The sequence below is a fragment of the Saccostrea cucullata genome, unplaced genomic scaffold (assembly GCF_032062105.1).
Source record: "Saccostrea cucullata isolate Sc308-1 unplaced genomic scaffold, CSIRO_AGI_Scuc_v1 ctg8491, whole genome shotgun sequence".
Lineage (NCBI taxonomy): Eukaryota > Metazoa > Mollusca > Bivalvia > Ostreida > Ostreidae > Saccostrea > Saccostrea cuccullata.
The window spans coordinates 23,034-32,267 of record NW_026928155.1 but is presented as its reverse complement, the minus strand read 5'-3'; the positions used below and the strand labels follow the sequence as shown (position 1 = coordinate 32,267).

General features: G+C 37.5%; 1 pseudogene; it reads left to right on the top strand.

Moving 5' to 3' along the window:
• Positions 1–3,302: 3,302 nt before the first annotated feature.
• On the top strand, positions 3,303–8,884 carry LOC134276610 (uncharacterized; annotated as a pseudogene).
• The last annotated feature ends 350 nt before the right edge of the window (positions 8,885–9,234 follow it).

The following is a 9,234-nucleotide window of genomic DNA, read 5'->3' as shown; positions in this document are numbered from 1 at the left end:
CTATTAAGTAAAATTTTGATCGTCCATTGTGGCGCTGCTCCACCCCAGAGGTCATGATTTAAATAAACTTGAATCTACACTTTCTGAGGATTCTATCATATAAATATGATCAATATTAAGAAGAATTTTAATAAATTTAATACTACATATTTCAATATAATTCCAATCTTAATTTTATTTATTGATTTCCTGTGATTTGATTGGACGAGAACAAATTCAAGAAAAAGTTTACACATCGATGAATTGTTCAATCAGAACTACTTTCTTGACTGTTCAATGTTGTAAAAACAATGAAAACAGATACTTCTAGTCCGTTTTTATGCTAATTTAAAATTATGATTACAAGAAACTTGAAATAAAAATGAATGAATGAATGAATGAAAAGGAGATACACAGGACTGACAGACGGGAATATTCTGTTTATGTTACTGTCGGATCACGAGTGTGAATTTTAAAAAATCGCTTATCATGCTGTCATTTTCTCGACGTTCCCTATCAGCTCAGTTGGAATCGTTGTGATAGGGAAAAGAAACGTACCTCAGACTCTTGCCTTTTCAGCATCAAATTCGTATATTTACATCTTACAGATCCCATATTCTCCCTAAATCTTTGAACGAACCAGAGCAAATCGAGGACGTCGTCGGTCAGCAACTTTCGCTATGACTTTGTCGTTAATGTCAAAATGGCCATGGTCAAGGACGAATTATTCTGGAGAATACGCGTATTTACGATATTTGTTGACTTAAACAACATTCAGTGAGTTTTTGTAAGTTTATTTATTGATTGTTTTGACAATTTAAGTTGGATTTTATCGATACTCATCTTGTATACGTTTCTTTGCGGCATAAAGTATTCCTACGCCGTACAAAATAACGGATTGTATGGCGGCCTCAAAGAGAAATAATTCTAATAATTTTAAAAATTCTTAATTGGAATTATAAGAATTAAACGTTCTTTTTTCAGAATTTATCGATGTGTAAACTCTGCCTTTTTATTCACAAACTTTACATAAAAGTGCTTCGCACTTTTATTCAGTTTGTGAGTAAATAGGCAGAGTTTACACATTGATGAATTCTGAAAAAAGAACGTTTAATCCTATAGTAAAACTTTGATTAGCCATTGTGGCCCCGCCCTATACCCGGGGGTCATGGTTTGAACAAACTTGAATCTTAACTACCTGAGGATGCTTCCATATAAATACTAGTATGATTAGTCATGGCTGTGCTATCATTCTTACTACTGATAAGGTTTTAACTGACATTTGTTGAATCAATATGGGGAGGGCATGTATTAAAACAGATGATGTCTGTGCAGAAAAATAAGAGATGACGCATATTTGTGATATATATTAAGCACACAGGTCAAAACATCCTTTCAAATATTATGCAAAAATTATCAAATCGGTGAAAAATTTCAAAATGACAAACCTGTTCTTTTGAAAAGTAATCTATCTTTCTTATACCTAGGCTCATCAGCTTGTCTGATGCAAGAGAAGCTATGAAGGAACAAAAGTAGATTATCCTTTATTTTCACTCAAAATAAATAGCATTTCTATCATTCAAACGCTTTAAAGATGTTATGTATTTTCATATGGAAAAAACATCCTATAACTTTCTGCTAGAAATTAAATGCTAAAATTCTAAAGCACACCCCTGTGATTTTGTCATTCTTGAAAATTCTTCTCTATAGGTAAGGCTACTTTGAAATTTTTGAAAATAGTTCATCATGGAACAAACTTTCTTAAAACCCTCATTTCTATGTTAAAATTTGATCGGCCATTATGGCCCAGCCCTACCCCCGGGAGTCATGATTTGAACAAACTTGAATCTACACTACCAGGGGATGCTTCCATATAAATATGATCAATCATGGCTGTGGTATTCTTAATAAGACGATTTTTAAAGAATTTTCCGATATATATCTCTGTAAAACTCGGATAGGCATTGTGGCTCCGCCCTACCTACCCCCGGGAGTCATGATTTGAACAAACTTGAATCATCTACACTACCAGGGGATGCTTCCATATAGATATGATCAATCACGGCTGTGGTATTCTTAATAAGAAGATTTTAAAAGAATTTTCCGATAGATATCTCTGTAAAACTCTGATAGGTCATTGTGGCTCCGCCCTACCCGCGGGAGTCATATAAATATGATCAATCATGGCTGATATTCTCGAGAAGAAGATTATTAAAGAATTTTCCTATATATTTCTATGTAAAACTTTAATAGGCCATTGTGGCCCCACACTACCCCCGGGGATCATGATTTGAACAAATTTGAATCTATACTACCTGAGCATGTTTCCAAATAAGTTTCATCTTTCCTGGCACAGTGGTTCTTGAGAAGAAGATTTTAAAGATTGGACTTTTAGATATATTCCTATGTAAAACTTTGATCTTAAATTGTAGCCCCGCCCAACCCCCGGGGATCATGATATGAACAAACTTGAATCTACACTTAGTCTACCTGAGCATGTTTCCATATAAGTTTCATCTTTCCTGGCCCAGTGGTTCTTGAGAACAAAATCTAACAGATTTTTCCTATATACTCCAAAGTAAAACTATGATCGTCAATTGTTGCCCCAACCTACCCCCGGGATTTCATCTTTCCTGGCCAAGTGGTTCTTGAGAAGAAGATTGAGAAGAAGATTTTTACATGTACTGGTGTTTATTGATAACATTTTGTCGTGAAATTGTGATGTCTAAAATTGTTTACAGACTGACGGACAGACAGACAGACACCTTACTATCGCATAAGCTCTTCTGGTCTCTGTCCAGTAGAGCTAAAAATGCAATCTTTTAAAAAAGAAATTCATTATGAGTCAGGTGAGCTGACTGAGCAGCCGTTCTTACAGCGTGACTTCTAGATATTTAAGCAGAGGTTTTACAAATGTACAAAGTGTATGTATTTTTAATGTATAACAAATCTTGACTCAGCCTCAAGCCTTTGCAATGAGACTTGGCGAGATGAAATTTATACTTACGACAAAAAGCTTAGATTTTTTAGAATCATGATAGCAAACATGTATTGATGTTTTCTTATGATGTTTTTCCAAAGAATTCTCAATTATGACTAATTTTTTGAAGCCTCATCCTTGGTACTTAACCCATGACCCGAAGGCCCTAAAGTTATATTTGTTGGACTAATAGGGCACTCGTCACGCCCCCGTTTCATTTCCAGATACAGCAATTATTGTATGTCTATTGGTCCAGCAAATGTTTTGTGGCACGCCTACTTTCACGAGCTTCAGTGGCATTTTTCGCGCTACAATTTAGACCGGGATCGAATCAAGCTGAAAGATGGACGTAGATTTTTTGGATAATGACTTCAAAGTTGAAGAAATTGACGACATGATATTGTCTAAAGTTTGCGACGTAGATTTTTTGGATAATGACTTCAAAGTTGAGGAAACAGACGACCTGACATTATCTCAAGTTTGCGACGAAATGGAAGCTTTCGACGGATTACAGAACATGAGCCTTACACAGACGCTTGCCGGGTACGACACAGGATTGGAGCATGGTGAATTTAAGCTTGAATATGACTTTTTGAGAGAAAATGAAAATAGTTCGAATTTGCTGACCACATCAGGTGATTGTTTTGCGGCCCCAGTGACGGAGAGTGAACTGAAATCTCTAATTGAAAGCCAGGAAAACATTAATACTAAACAAAACACTAGATGGGCGGTCAACGTTTTTGAGAAATGGCGAACCGGCAGATCCGAAACTATTCCAGAACTTCAATTCCAGGGCAGCGAGGAAATGAATTACTGGTTACAACGTTTTATAGTAGAAGCTAGACGGCAGGATGGTAAGGACTACCCCCCTAAGAGCCTGTACTTGATTTCATGTGGACTACTTCGTTTTTTTTGCGAGACAAAGGTGTGTACGATAAAAACTTTTTAGACGAAAAAAAAACACTAACTGAGTGTTTTAGCGCTATGACATGGCAGCTCCACCTCTGACTATTTAGCTTGTTTTCTCCTTTATTGCTATAGTTCCAGTTTTAAAATTTGTTGTGTATTTTTGTAATAGCCTTTTTAATTAAGAGAAGAATTCCATTTTTCTCGAAAACCTTGTTTTTTAGTAAATTTTTCAAAATAATGTTTGGTTACTATGTTCATTGAACCGTGACGTTATTTCGATTATATTGGTACGAGCTATCTTATTCTTTTATTCCTTTTGTGTTTTAAGTCGTTCTATATATTTTCGTACTCAACTTAGATATATATGTTTTGTGTTACTTCATTCTGGCTCTACTGGTACGAGTTGTCTTATTATTATTTTGTTCGCATTGCATCTTAAGTCGTTCCACATATTTTCGTACTCAACTTAGAAATATAGTTGTCGTACGATGTGTTTTGTACGTCCATGTGTTGCTGGTATACCAGGTCGTACGGAAACTTCTCGTATCAGAAGGGGGACGAAGGCTGGGCGCAGGTTCATCAGGCATATCCACACTGTCTGTGGTGGGCGGTTGAGATACGAAGGACATCAACCGGGGGTTAATGGAGATAACCTGGTTTATATCTTCAATGATATATTAAGCAATCCTTCATCTTCCTTAAAAGTTCCTGATGAACCATGCGAAGCTCTCCCAATCCCAACTTTGATTCAAGACCGAGTAAAGAGAATTGGTCCTAAATCTACTCGTGGTCGGGATCTGAAGAACAATGTTCAAGTTACAAATGTTGGTGTACAAGACACTGATAAGCGAAGTGAATCTATTTATAATGTATGTGAAATCACTAGGTGTGAGCGCCATCGTTTTGGTCGCAAACCTGATAAACCAAAAGGACCTAATTTACTAAACCTGGTTGCTATTAAAACAAAACTCACTGATATCAACAACAACAAGGTATGCGCAACACCCTTGCGTCTCTGTACCTTAAACTGCAGGTCAAGTAAAAACAAATCATTTTCCATCAATGATTTCATTGTGTCAAGAAACATCGATATTCTTGTTTTGACTGAAACGTGGCTTGGTAGCGATATAGATAAATGTGTTATAGCAGAAATGACACCGGTTGGTTATTCAACTACTCACCTACCTAGAAAACAAAAAAAAGGGGGGGGGCGGACTAGCTTTTATCTACAAACGAAACATGGATATACGACCTATCAAACCAGAAACCCAGTACACCCATTTCGAACACCTGGATTGTGTCATAGGGATGCCAAACTGTGTAAGTTCTTGTTTGTGTGCTATTTACCGCCCTCCCCCATCAAAAGGAAACAACTTTCGAAATTCGACCTTCTTTGAGGAATGGTCAAAATATCTTGTCAATTGTATTATTCTTGCGGAGGAACTGATATTACTTGGTGACCTAAACTTCCATATTGATCGTCCCAGTGACTCTGATTCAAAGACGTTCATGAAAATATTAAATGATCATGGACTTTGCCAAAGAGTGCAAGGTGCGACTCATGTCCATGGCCATACCTTGGACGTTATGATTACTAGGGAGGACAGTTCCATTCTGCTATCTGATCCGACGATCAGTGACCCAGTTTTGTGTGATAACAGAGGAAATCCTGCAGGAGACCATTATGCTGTTCATGCTCTGATACAAATCTCTAAACCAAAGCCTGAACGAAAAACTGTGTCTTTCAGGAAGTTAAGTGAGATTAACATTGATGAATTTAAGAAAGACATTTCTTCATCAGTCAGTCAGCAAAACATGGACATGCAGATTGATGAACTAGTGGCGACATATAACACCAGTCTTAAATGTATCCTTGACAGCCATGCACCTGTTCAGACAAAAGAAATAATCATAAGACCAAAAACACCATGGTATAACGCCAACTTAAAAGCAGCCAAGCAGGCTCGTAGAAAAGCAGAGCGGAAAATGCGTGAAACTGACTTAACGATACACAAGCAAATTTACAGAAAATTGTGTACCGATTATTCAAAACTGCTGCTGCAATCGCAGCAGGATTACTACTCCACAAAGATATTGGAAATTGGACATGACCAAAAACAACTACATGTGTATAAAACCTTACTAACAATCTCATGGGGAGGGTTAAGGAGACTGTCTTTCCAGCACATGACAGCAAAGAGATGCTAGCAAATAGGTTTTGTGATTTTTTTACTGGAAAAATTGAAACGATCAGATCTGAACTTAGTAAATCTAAGCAAGTTAATGTTAGCGAGGCACTAAAGAGTGATATTCAATATGTGGGTCAGGAACTTGTTGTTTTCACTGAAGCTACAAACAAGGAGATCTATGATATCATCATGGGAGCACCAACTAAGTCTTGTGAGAGTGACCCAATCCCAACATCTTTACTTAAACCATGCATTGAAGAGTTGCTTCCCTTAATAACAGTGATAATAAACAAATCATTATCTGGATCTTCAGTACCGACAACCTTTAAAGAGGCTATAATTCGCCCTATTCTGAAGAAACCGGAATTTGACTGTAATGAACTGAAAAATTATAGACCAGTTTCCAACTTACCATTTATTTCAAAAATACTCGAAAAGGTAGTATCAAAAAGACTAAAGCATCATCTGGAAGTGAACAATCTACAGGAACCACTGCAGTCGGCATATCGAGCATGCCACTCTACAGAGACGGCACTCCTCCGAGTCCATCATGACATTGTATCAGCGCTTGATAAAAATTCCTGTATGGCCCTAGTGATGCTAGACTTGTCTGCTGCGTTTGATGTGATCGATCATACCATCTTACTCAGACGTCTCAGGTTCTCTTTTGGAATTTCTGGGGCAGCTCTGGAATGGATCGAATCCTACTTGACACAGCGCACACAAAGAGTAGTCATTGGTGGGAGTGCTTCCGAAGATCTTGTTTTGCGGTTCGGAGTACCACAAGGCTCAGTGCTTGGACCAGTCTTGTATTGCCTTTTCTCGAAACCTATCGGTAAAATTTGTCGTGATCATGGCATGCTGTTCCACTGTTATGCAGATGACACACAAATATACCTTGTTATAAAACCGAACGAAACATGGCCAGATTTAAAAAGTCGACTAGAAACTTGTTTAGCTAACGTGAGAAGCTGGATGTGCGCAAATCTACTAATATTGAACAAGGATAAAACTGAGTTTATTGTTTTTACACCAAAGAGTCAGTTTAAACGATCTTTTACACACCAACTTGATTTTGATGGTTCTGTCATCTGTGAATCAGATTGTGTGAAGAATCTGGGAGTGTTTTTCAACAAATCACTTACCATGGAGACTCAGATTAGCGCAGTGTCCAAATCCTGTTTTTACCACCTACGAAATATCAGTCGAATTCGTCCATTCATAACAGAAGATGCTTGTAAGACTCTAGTTGTCGCTCTAGTAACATCAAGACTTGATTATGGAAATGCACTACTCTATGGAATTACAGAGACAAATATATCACGGCTACAGAGAGTACAAAATACGGCAGCAAGGATTGTCACCCGAACTAGGAAGCATGAGCATATCTCCGAAGTTCTGATATCTCTTCACTGGCTTCCAGTTAAATTTAGAACATATTATAAGATCCTTTTATACACTTTCAAAGTACTCCAGGGGACATCACCATCATACCTAAAGGAACTCATAACAGTCTATCAACCGTCAAGAACTCTACGCTCGTATGACTCCAAACAACTTGTGAAACCTCGTGTTCGCACGGAGACATACGGAACGCGTCGTTTTGACCATGCAGCGGCAACTTTGTGGAATGGTTTACCGGATGCTCTCCGGTTCCAGACGTCACTTTTAGCTTTTAAACGAGATCTTAAGACTCATCTTTTTAAGATAGCATACGACGTGTAATTTTTTATTTTGAACAAGTTATCGAGTTTTATTAATATTGTCCTCAGACTATTTATTTTGGGCACAACCTGTATTGTGTGAAATTTTTAATGTGATCTCAATTTGATCTTAGTCTAGCAGCTTATAATTTTAGCTTACTCTTATGTTAGTTACGATCTCTTTGAATGATTTTAGGTTTTATGTTTTTTATGATTATTGTGTTGTATTTAACTACTTGTATATCTGAAATAGTGTCTGTTCAGCGCCTTAGAGTAAATTATTTTAAATAGGGCGCTATACAAATGCTATTATTATTATTATTATTATTATTTCATTGAATTTCGGAAAGTTCTAGATGCAAGAATGAAGTCGCTGATTGAAAAAGGCATAGGGTGTACTTGATCCTATTTTACCAGAAGATGAGGCCAAGTTGTGGGATGTTGGAGTGTTTGGAAAGAAAAATGCAGAACAACTTCAGAAAACGATTTTCTTTTACGCATGTAAAATCTTTGGTCTGCGTGGATGTGACGAACATCATAACCTAGCATGTGAACAGTTTACTATTGGATCAGATAAGCTGGGAAAATTTATTGAGTTTACGGGTCGAAAAACCAAAACGTACAAAGGTGGACTCGGACAGCTAAATGTGTGCAACAAGACCATTAAACATCACTGCCAGTCCGGTAAGAGAATCTCTCTCTCTCTCTTTCTCTCTCTCTCTCTGTGAGGATGTACAATTACTCGTTCACTTTGCTTACAAATTCAAAATTTTCTTGTAGGGGAGAGATGCATTGCTGACTATTTTGATCTATATCTGGATTCCCTTGGACGTCGAGGAGCAATCTATCGAAGATCTCTGCCCGCAACATCTGAGGTGCCAATTCGATACGGAAATCAGGTCGTGGGAATTAACAAGCTGAAAAACTTCATGCGAATCATTTGCACGGAAGGTGGTTTACAGGGTAATTATTCGAATCATAGCGGCAAACGTACTTGTACGACCCAGCTATATATGTCTGGTGTTGAGGAACAGCAGATAATGGATCGGACTGGTCATCGTTCTCAAGCAGGTGTCCGCAAATACAAAAGATCCAGTGTGCAAATGGAAGCTAACGTGTCATAGATCTTGGATCCGCCCAAGGAATGTCCCGAGAATTCCACTCCGATGAATTCTCCAGATGGATGCGCTCCAGATATTTCAGACAAGTGCCCCGCTATTCCACTGACTGCAGCAAACGTCCAGGGTGAGGAGGAACCTCAGAGCAAGAGATTCACACCGAACAGATTCCCATTTGGAGAATTTAAAAATTGTTACATTACATTTCAGTTTTAAAGTGAAAATTTCACAAAGGTCAATTACTAGCCAGATAGATTGTTAAACTACTCAAACCCAATTTTTTTTAGAATTGGTTTTTTTTTTTTTTTTTTTTTTTTTTTGTTGTTGTTTTGTTTTGAACTTGCTTGCAAGAATTG